We start from the raw sequence: 11455 nt of genomic DNA, 5'->3' as shown, positions 1-11455 counted from the left end.
CACGCCGCTAAGTGATTTTTCTCTCTCATCACTTAGCGACGTGTTGTATCACCTTAATGCGACCCCATGTCAGGCCGCATTAAAATTCCTATCGGGTAAGAAATAGGAATTTCCCTTTTCATCACCCTTCTGAATGGCGCTTTTTCGGGGTTGAGAATTTAGAACTGAAAGAGAATGGCGCTTTTTCGGGGTTGAGAATTACATCCATATCTGGAACTTTCCTACGGTGCGTCAAAGCATCAGCGTATTTTTCATAAATTTATTTTAATATCTACCATTCGTAAAACAAAATCGACAACGTTTTCAACGTTGCTGTGGCTGCTGGGATTCGAGCCCAGGTCTCCACGGCCACAACGTGGAATTCTCACCACTAAACTACAGCCACTTGATATAAACACACATTTAATGCATGTCCTCAATTCAATCCTCACGGCTGGCAGTTGTTATCATTTAGTGCGGATACTCTGGTCATGTTTTCCCACAAATTACAAAACGAGTAAACACAGTCCACAAATTATAAAACGAGTATACACAGTCCATGCCACTTGAGTTTGTAAGAACAGACGAAAACAAAAAGAAAGGGATGAAATTTATGTTTTTAATGAATTTATGTCTTCACATATTTTATAAATTTGAAATTAAAAAGTATTTAGTCTTAATTTATATGAGTAATAACACTGTTCTATTAAATAAACATGACTACATTTTAATGCATAAAATTATACATGGAATGTGAAAATTTCTTTTACATGATATTTTTTTTGAAAACTAAAATTACACATTATTGCATTATTGGCAAAAATTATTTTTAATATATGGTTTTGTTTTTTTAAGTTTTCTTTTATTTTAAATTTTGATTTAATTTAAATATTAACGGTTATTAAAAGTTAAAGTTGCTTTATGTAATTGTAAGATATAATAGGTATTAAAATGGTTATTAAAAACTTGATTTAATTTTATTGAATTTATATTTTAAAAAAATGGAAATTTATTAAAATTTGTTATTTTAGCTAAATGAACAATAATGAAGAAGCTAAAAAGGAATAAGGTTTTTCTAATTAAGAAATTTTCTCTTGAGAAGCATGTCTAATATCTAATATTACAAATAAATGTATGGTGTATATGAAACAATGTTAGTCATTAGGTATACTATGTTTTATAAGTCTATTAAGTGAGTTTGGAAGTTGGCCATGAGTCTCTTCTTATTTTATGCCAAAGAATATAAGTAAGAGGTGGAAAACTAGCCTCTCACAAGTCGTTGGTGAAGGTTGAACATCATTCAGAGGAAGAATAGTAAGCATACATGGTCCTCATATGTCATGAGTGCCTAGAGAGAACCAATTGAATCTCTAAAGATAATCTCTAAGGATAGGCCTATAATCTTGGAATAGAAAGAGCATTGAAATATAAAGTGTTTCTCAATCTTAAGTTCTAAGGAATCGGTCTAGCGAATAACAAGGATATGGTGATCAATCTCAATATGAAGTTGGCGGGAAAAAACTCTAAGCTAACCTAAAAAGACCCTCAAGTTGCAAGGACATTGGAATTTGGTGTACCCTAGGCACTAAATGATTTTGTCATTGCTTGGAGATCTACAAGTTTGATTGAAGTTTGGGGAAATGCAACTCTTTAAGCTTAGAAATGTGGATTGATGGTACACTTTTAAAATGCCAATGAGAAAAAGCAAGCCTAGAGGCTCTTATATACAAACTTAAATCAATTTCATGTTTATATGCTCCATAAAATATTTGAAAGAAAGAAATGCAAAAAGGAAATTGTTTATTTTCCATGCTTTTTAAAATGTAATTATTATACTTGTAAAAATATAAATAATGTTTTTTTTGTCAAGTTGTTTGTGATCCTCTAAGCTTGGTCTGTGGCTTGAGGAGCTGCGACCCAGGGGCATCTAATCTGTCAAAGTCACCCAAGGATCACACCTAGCCTGGACCACACTAGCCCTTAGCTCATTGGATTTTTTAGCATGTCTCCTCCCCCTACCACAGTGCACAACCACCCCCCATGAGGTTTGATCCTGGGTCACCTTGCTAATGAGGCCCATCCTCAACCGGTTGTGCTAGTGGGACTTGAAAAAAATATAAATATGTTATTAATACATAAAACATTTATATATTTTATTTTTCTTTTCTCAAAATCATGACAATTTGATAACATTGGAGTAATTTGGACAAGGCACATGTTTAAACCTTTTGGTTTCCACTGTAACAGTAAGAGTATATCTAATAGCCTATAAGCCAAATATATCGGTAACTTGTGACTTACCAAGAGCCGAGATGTCTCAACCCCATTGAAGTGGACTCTATCATAAGCGTCACCTACTCTTTGACCCTTATCATGATGAGCCAACATATCCTTTTATGAGAATTGAAACTAGGTGGAGAGTATAACAAACAATTTAAGTGGGGGAGTCACAATTCTAAGTTGGTGGAAAAAGGATGTATAAATACAGTGATAGAATTGCAATTTCTCAAGAAATTTAATCTCAAATCAAGAGACACAATTCTACTCTATTGCTCTGCAGAAATTAATTCATAATTTAGAACAACATTCACAAACATGCACCATCAAATCCACAAGTACACAGATGTTTTTAGGGGAAAGCAACTGCTAAAAACCCCTTAAAAATATCTTCATTAATCAAGTGAATTGATAAACAATTACAATTACGATCTCACGCTCTGAGGACAAAATGCAAGTGTAAACATGTTCTCACTCTGCCTGCACTCGCGCTGCCTGCACTCGTGCTGCCTACTCTCACTCCTATTTCCTTGTGCAATTTTTGAGGAAATAATCTCTTATTCTTTAGGAATTTCCTCCAAATTGATTGCGCAATTCCCAAGGATTGATCACCCGACCAATACTCTAAACTGTACACTTAATCTAGTATATAATTAATTGTACACTGCCTTGGAATCTCCACCATAGGTTGAGCAATTCGAATTCCTTTCATGCATGAGCTATTTTGGGTTGATTGATCAGTTAACTATATGATCTCTGAGTTAGACTACTGTCCCACTACACAAATCACCTCGAACTAGTTCTATCAACAATTAGAATTATTTAACTAAATACAACTGGAAATAAATGACCTTGATTGCTATGAATTAGCAATCACACATGCTTAACTGAACTCCAAGCCCTATAACTCGAATTTAATGATCTAACTGAGTGAAAAGAACCATGTCACCTCAATTAACTACCTCCAAGTTGTCCACTGATGTGGAAATTTTGAATTTTCTTAATTTGACAAAGGCTAAGTCAAATTGAGCCTTTCTTGCTACACTTCTAAACACTCTCTCTTAGCAAGAAAGGGATTATCAACCACCCCTATTATTCACTTATGGAATGTATTGTAGCACTACCTCTCACTATTGCTATTTCTACTACAAAAACTACAACTGAGAAGTCTCCAAAACACTGAATCACTTGTGCCACTACAACTCTCTACTAGGAAAGCTGCACTGGTTTTGATTCTACATTGTGTCTCCTGCACTGCTATCAACACTCCTTTGTGCTCCGCAGCATTTGACTGCACCAACTAATATTTATAAGAAGAGTTTAGGCGTAAATCACATGTAGAAAACCTTTGTCGACGCGTTTCAAACCAACTAGTGTGGTTCATCATCAGGACAAGTTGAGGAATCAGATCATGGCTGCCAATTAAATAGGGAGAGCAGATCTTCCAAATGGCTAGGTTGACTAAGTTGACCATCAACGACTACATAAAACAGCTAGATTATATAATAATATTAAAATGTTAATAAGTCAAAGCTACTAACTTATATTAATAGAATAATTATAACTAATTTTCTTCTAATAACTAATTATAATATATTGGTTATTTATTATTAATATATTTTACTTAGGTTATTAATTAATTTAATTCCTTTTTTAATTTATTTAATCATATAACCACCAGGGATAAATAGAATGTTATACTATTTTAATTTTATTTATATATTAAATTACCTAATTCTAATTTATTTAATTAATTGAATCGTTAGGGATAAGTAAAGGGGGTTTTATATATTAGAAATATATATAATTTTATTTTATTTTATTTTATGTTTTATTTTTTATTTTTTATTTTTTTTCATATATTATTATTATTATTATTATTATTATTATTATTGAATTAATTTATTTAGTTACTTGTTAATTTATTTAATTGTTTAAATCCCTAGGGATAAGTAAAGGGTTTTTAATAATAATGATTTAAAGGAATTAATAAATTATTTATGGGTATTGGTTAAAACTAATTTCTATTTTTATTTTTATTTTATTTATATGGTAAAGGTAGAAGTTTAATAACAAATAGGATTAATAATACTAATAAAATTTGATTAGGACAAGCGACAATTTTTTTAATACAAGAAGGACTAGAATATGACCATAAGTAAAAAAAACTTAACCAAAGGAGAAATCCTAGGAGGATGGAAAAGACAGCTCTAAGGAAAACGAAACAGAAAATTAAGGGGAAACCTCGGCAAGACTAAGAAGAAAGGGCAGGGATCCAGCAACGACTGATCTTCCAGCCATCACCTCTATTGAGATTGTTGGGCCTTTTTTCAATTTCAATCGCTTTCCTGAATTTCTGGTGATGGAACTACGCAACCTTGGTAATAACCTTGGCCTCCTCAATACAGACATGTTGCTTGGTCTTTTCTGCATGCTCTGCTAACGCTGAAGACTTGGTTCTCCCATGTCTTAGGTCGGCTGCATGTTCATTAACTTCTGATGGATGGAGCACCCTATTTCCTCGATATAGGGGGTCCCACAAGAACAAGGGATCAAGTAGACACCATTCATGTCCTTAGGGTCGATGGGATCTTTCACTGATTGGAGGGATTTACGAATGGTGTTGAGGGGCCTAAAGGTTGAGGGAATATTATACTTCTTAAGGATCCGAGCAATCTTGTTCGTGGTTCCCTGGACAGAGGGAAGATGGACACCTAGCAGGCGTTCTTTAGGTTCTTTTTTAATAACCGAATTTTTAGAGGCTTTAAGGAAAGCCTCCTGACCTAAGCACCTACTATAGCCATTCTGCTCAACTTGTCCTGATGATGAACCACACTAGCTGGTTCGAAACACGTCGACAAAGGTTTTCTACATGTGATTTACACCGAAACTCTTCTTATAAATGTTATGGATCACAGAAGCCTCAACTCAACAATTGCACCAACTAATACTAATCAGTTTGCTACTCAATACTATGGGCTCCTATAGCAAGGTAATGATCCATGAGAAGGACACCTCAATGGACCCTGGCTAAATTTCTGCAATTCAGGGGCTAGGGATCTGGATCACCCCACCTCACTCCTAGAGGTATAGTTGCATGCATGGAAACATATGATCTACTCATACTGTTTCTATTTCTCTGTTGTTGCTTCCACACTGCTGCTACAACTACTGTAATAATGAGTTTGATCTCCCCAGATCTAGAAGTACTAACATCCATAGGGCTCCTCCCTCTAAAACTAGATTCCCTTTGAGTTTCGATCTCCTTGTGGGAAATCTCATTGATCATGAATATACCAATATCGATGATCACAACTCCTTTTTGTGTCACTAAACATTGGCTCACCGATCTACCCACTAGCAACCTTGTAGCTCCATTAAGAAGTCTACACATAGGGTCTTCTGGATCTACCCTGAACCAAAGCTCTATCAATTTGCCTCCTAATATTCCATGGCTCCTTTCATGCGTACTATACTTGAGGTCTTCAAGTTGTTTCATACTGCATATGAAAGTAATTATTCACAACTACGTTTGTGAATATTCCTCAACCTTCTAGATCTTCCCTATCTCTATGACATATCAACTACTATTGTCACTCTTCTTAGGGCTTTCATATATTCTCACATACAGTCGGTCCTTAACTGATCTACAACTTTTGCAACGAGCCCTCTTATCTCTGATTTGTCAAACACCAAACCAATAAACTAGGGCAACAAAACCAACCTGCTTGATTTCTCTTGGCTACTCCACAAGTCATTACTTAGGGTATCAAAATACAACCCACTTGTTGTGACACGCCTTCCAATTGTCCACAACACTTAGGACAACTAGACATCCACTAACAGGCATCCAACGCACAATACATAGGTTGAATACTTGTTCTAATGTGATTCTTGCTCCGATACCATGTAGAAATATGGTGATAGAATTGTAACTGCTCAAGAAATTTAATCTAAAATCAAGAATTGTAATTTAATACAATTCTACTCTACTGCTTTGCAAAATTTAATTCATAATTTATAACAACATTCGTAAGCATGCAACATCAAATTCACAGGTACACAAACATTTCTAGGGGAAAGCAAGTGCTAAAAACCCCTTATGCCTATTTGTATTAATCAAGTGAGTTGAGAAACAATTACAATTGTGATATCTCGCTTTGAGGACAAACTGCAAAAGTAAACTTGTTCTCACTCTGCCTACACTAGCGCTGTGTAACAACCCTGGTAAAATTTCATGTAAAAAATATAAGACCAAGGTCATGGGACACGTATTCTAGGTTGAATGTTGGGAAAAACATCCTACTAGGTGTTCATTTGGTTTATTATGGATAAACGGAATTGACAAAGGAAATGGCTAAGGCTTTGGAAAGGAAAAGTGGAATTAATTGGCATTTTATTTATGAAAATAAAGGAAATTATGAGAAAAGGAAGGTGAAAGGTCATAGGTTGCATGTGAGGAGGAAAATGAAGGAAAATAATGGAAATTGAAGAATTTAGAGGCCTCATTAATAAAAAGGATTTTGAGGATCATTTGGTAGCTTTTTCTCAAGACCTTTTGTTAGTTCAGTTTTGGAGCTCTCTCTCTCACTCTTGGACACTTAGAGCATTCTTGGAGCACTCTAGCATTGGAGGAAAGAAGGCAAAGGGAATCAAAGATCAAGCAAGGAAGAGCAGGATCAGGGAGCTAAAATGGGATTATTTGTAGGTATCGATTTTCATGTGTGATTTCCTTTCTAGTTTTGGCATGCATGGTTATGCATGTGTGTTCTTAGTTCTCTTGATGTCATTGGCATGGGTTTTTCCAGGTGTGACAATATTCTTCAGCCTTTCCGTGCCATTTCCAAATAGCCATGGTGTGATAGGGTTATCATGTTTTGGTTGAGCTAGATTTCTATATGGATTCGAAACTGAGTGAGGTGGATCTATGAAAGAAAGAACACATGACCTAGTGATCCTTGAACCAAAATGTGGATTGCAGTAAATCCTTGGCCTAGTAACCCCTGAACTGGATTGTGGGCTGCGATAAAGTCGTATTTTGTGTTGCCTCAGTAGGCCTATGAATCCTCAACCGATGAATCACAAAATGTACGATAAATCCTAAAGGTGGGTGCCCTTGATCAGGCCTGGGAATCTTTGGCTAGTGAATGGCAGGATATACAGTAAATCCTGGAGGGTGGAGTCTCGATTATGGCATATTGATCCCTAAATCAGACTATGGATTGTGGTAAAGCCTAGAGACTAGGAGATATTAAAATTCCTCTTGGTGTAGGTGGAGAATTCCGGTGGAATCCATGCTTGTTTAGTGCCTAGTGATCTGGTGAGGATTGCGCTAAAGCTTGGTTCTATTGATGAGGGCGAGGTGGTTTAGCCTCGAGAAGCCCTGGTTGATTTTTGGTTATGAGTCCCACATTCATGCTTGGAATATGGTAGGGGGGTGATTGACTGAAAGAAAGATTTGGTTCAACCAATCTATGGTCAGGTGGTTCGTGGAAGTCCAAAACCTGGTTGGTTTTTTCATTCATTAATAAGAGTTCCTTCTCCTTGGTATTTTATGTATAAATGTACAGGTTTATATGTGGATTATATGGTTTTTGTATCCTTATTATTTTTTTGTTTATATGCTGGTTATGAGTATGTTTTATGACAATGATGATGTATGACTCTCATTATGTTTTGATTTGTAAATGAATGAACAATGAATATATGACCTAATAGATGATAATGCAACTAATGTGATAAGGCAACAATGCTTCTTAGTGATTCTCAGATAAATATGAGACCCTTATGCTCAGATATGTTGTTATGACCTATATAATGCATATTTGTGACATGTTTAATGAAATTTTTGTCATGGCTAGTAGGGGTCCAGTCAAGTCCTTGTTCAAGTATTTGCATTTGTATCATTATTTCGATGTTAATTTTCATTTATGGAAGTTCCATGGAGTTCTGGGTAGTGGCCTGAGACCTGGTCCTGAAAATGTGGCACAGAATTCAGGGTTGTTGTCTTTGAACTAGCTCAAAAGGACCCCAATTGCTTACATGCCCCAGGTTAGTAAAAGGTTAATTTTCCTTAGGGGTTGGCCACCTAGAAATGTTGGTTGGCTCCTAGAGGTTCTGTAGTCTGTGTGGAAGGTCATTTTGGTTTTGTTGTGCTGGTTCTACTTCCTTAACTATACATGGGAGTTGAATTAGATCATAGGATCCTCTCGTCACATGTTTACCTCGATGTACCAGTTAACTTGGGTAAATATGGGAGGAGGGTGTTACAGGTTGCATGCACTCATGTTGCTCACACTTGTGCCTATTTACTTATGAAATTCGTGAGGAAATAAGATCTTATTCTTTAGGAATCTCCTCCAAATTTATTGCGCAATTCCCAAGTATTGATCACCTAACCAATACTCTAAACTGTACACTCAATCTAGTATATAATTAGTTGTACATTGTAAGTAATTCCTTCATGCATGAGATTTTTTGGGTTGATTGATTAGTTAGCTGAATTATCTCTAATTTATACTGTTGTCCCATTGCACAACTGACCTCCAACTAGTTCTATCAACAATTAGAACTAGTTTAACTGAATACAACTAGAAATAACTGATGTTGATTGCTACAAATTAGTAATCACACATGCTTAACTGAACTCCAAGCCCTCTAACTCAAATTTACTAAGATAACTGAGTAACAAGAGCCATGTCACCTCAGTTAACTACCTCCAAGTTGTTTATCGATGTGGAAATTTCAAATTTTCTCAATTTGGCCAAGGCTAAGTCAAATTGAGCCTTTCTTCCTACACTTCTCAATAAAGGAAAGATTGTGTTTTAGTATCTAAAAACCAATCCCATATATTTTCAAGCTCTCAAGGTGGTCCTTTATTCTTGGATGAGTAAAGTGGACATTAATAAAGCTATTAAAATTGTTTGGAGATTGATTTTTTTGAAGCCTTTTCAGATGGAGTGGAGATGGGTTAAGGCTCAACTACATGATTTTGTAAGTTAGCTAGAAGAAGCTAAGTAGAGTTTTCCAGAAATTTTATAGATCTAACATTTTTCTATTTGAGCTCTTTAGGTTGCATACTAAATGCTTGAAGAATTGTATGCACATAAGTTGTTTGGCATAATACATGCTTCCAAGTAAAATGGATGGAAATTGCTTACATGTCTAGTGATTGAAGAAAGTTTTGTTCAATGTTATTTTTACCAACCCTGATACTAAGGAAATATTTAAAATTGTTGTCTAGTCCATATTTTGGAAAACCTTATACATGTTGGTGAGTTATACTAGTTCTATTATTAGTTATGTGGTGAAAATAAACAAGAAATTGGAAAATTTATAGGGGATTCTTATTGGCACCATCACCTTCTATATGAGGGTCGCATTTAAAGGCTTTATTGCAACTTTTTAATTATAATAATTGTAAAGATTCAACTATTTTCTTGGCACTATGATTAGATGAAGTGATGGGAAATGATGGTCTATCATCTTCAAAACCTTGAAATTATATGGAATAAATCATATACTTTAGTTTCTTTGAAGTTTCATATATTTTCTATAAATATTGTGGAGAAAATAAAAGAGGTGCCCAAATTGGAGGTCTCAGAGAGAAAAGCTACATGTTTTCTTTGTTTTTACCTGTATTCAATAGTAATTTATAGATTTAATTCTCTATGACCTCCTACTTCATGTTATATTAATGGATTTTATTGATTTGAACAAAGCATTGTGAACTTTATCTCCATTCTAAGTTTTTTTTCTTTTCTTTTCAAGTTTGAAAATACAATTGAATATCAAAGAGTTTTAGAGGAAGGTCCCTACTTTTGGGGTAGAGTGAGGAGGTGTTACCCCTTTGTTCCCTGATTTTGATCATCCTAATATGTCTGTAACAAAGGTGCCAATTTAGATTTAGATAAGAAATTCCCTTCTTCATTTTTGACATTTAACCTTTCTTAAGGATATTGAAAATGCTTTGGGAATTTATACCAAACTAGATCTCGATAAGATAAAATTAATACTTTTCACATTTTCATATTAACATAAGTCAGAGCCTCCTATATAAAGTATTATTATAGAGGGGTAATTTTAGATCAATTCAACCTTTAGATGATGGGAATATTGTTTTTTGGTTTTGGTTATGCTAACAATTAGGCATCTCTATGTTTATTATCCCATGCATATTTCTATATAAAAAAAAAAAAGGTATAAAGGACATAAAATTACATAAAAAAGAAATGGCAAGAATGTGACCAACTATATTGAAATATATAAAATATCATAACCATTTCAATAAATAATCTACTATTCTAAAGATAGAGAACATGTTTTGTCCAAAAGTAATGAATGAGGATAGAGAAGATGACATGAATCCCCTAAAGATGAAGGTTTATAAATGGTTATCATTTTGGAGATACAAAAAAATGTAGAATAATTAAAACTCCAATTCCGATAACGTATTGACATCACTTTTGAATATTAGACATCCTTTTCTTCAAATCCAACATTTGAGAATTTGTTTTGCCTTTATTTGTTATGACACCTTATTTAAGAGCGTGGCAAGAGGTTAATAAGAAAATAAGACAATCTATGATCAATTACTATTTTTCAACAGGACAATGACAAAGTGTACATTAATTTACAATATCACTATATAGATTTTTGAAATCAAGATGATCATCTTCCTAATTTTTATAAAATATTTTTGTACTATTTACAAAATGTAATTCTTTTAATGTTTTTATTTTTATTTTTTTAATTATCTATTTCTTCCTTTTTTCTTAATACAATTATCATATTTATATATATATATTCCTTTTAAAAATATCTTTATATTCTCTTAAGGAAATATAAATTACTATGTTTATTTGGAATTAATGATAAAAAGTTCAAAGCCATTCCAACAATATACTCCATAAAAGCTCAAAATGTCCTTACTAAATTTTGCCAAAAAAATACCAATATTCCTCTAGCCACTTAAAATAAAATCAATTAATATATATAATTAATAATATATAAAAACTCATTTCATAATTAATTAATTGATTTTTTCCTAATAAAATTATATGTAATATTTCAATGAGAAAATTATTCTATCTATTTAGGCTGGAAATAATTATACAACATATTCAATAAAAATTTAACATAGCACTTATGGAAATTTAGGGCTAATCAAATAACGCTTAGGCTGGAAATAATTATACAA

The 11455-nt window shown here is 33.7% G+C and overlaps 1 non-coding gene across 1 annotated transcript; it reads right to left on the bottom strand.

Annotated features, from left to right (window-relative positions):
* Positions 1-313: 313 nt before the first annotated feature.
* TRNAH-GUG (transfer RNA histidin (anticodon GUG)) lies at positions 314-385 on the bottom strand. Its single transcript has one exon. It is a non-coding gene; the product is annotated as a tRNA-His (tRNA).
* Between the last annotated feature and the right edge of the window lie 11070 nt (positions 386-11455).

Source organism: Pinus tabuliformis, chromosome 7 (genome assembly GCF_031772625.1).
Source record: "Pinus tabuliformis cultivar Carrire ecotype Pingquan chromosome 7, CPIR1, whole genome shotgun sequence".
Lineage (NCBI taxonomy): Eukaryota > Viridiplantae > Streptophyta > Pinopsida > Pinales > Pinaceae > Pinus > Pinus tabuliformis.
This window is presented reverse-complemented; position numbering and strand designations above follow the sequence as displayed.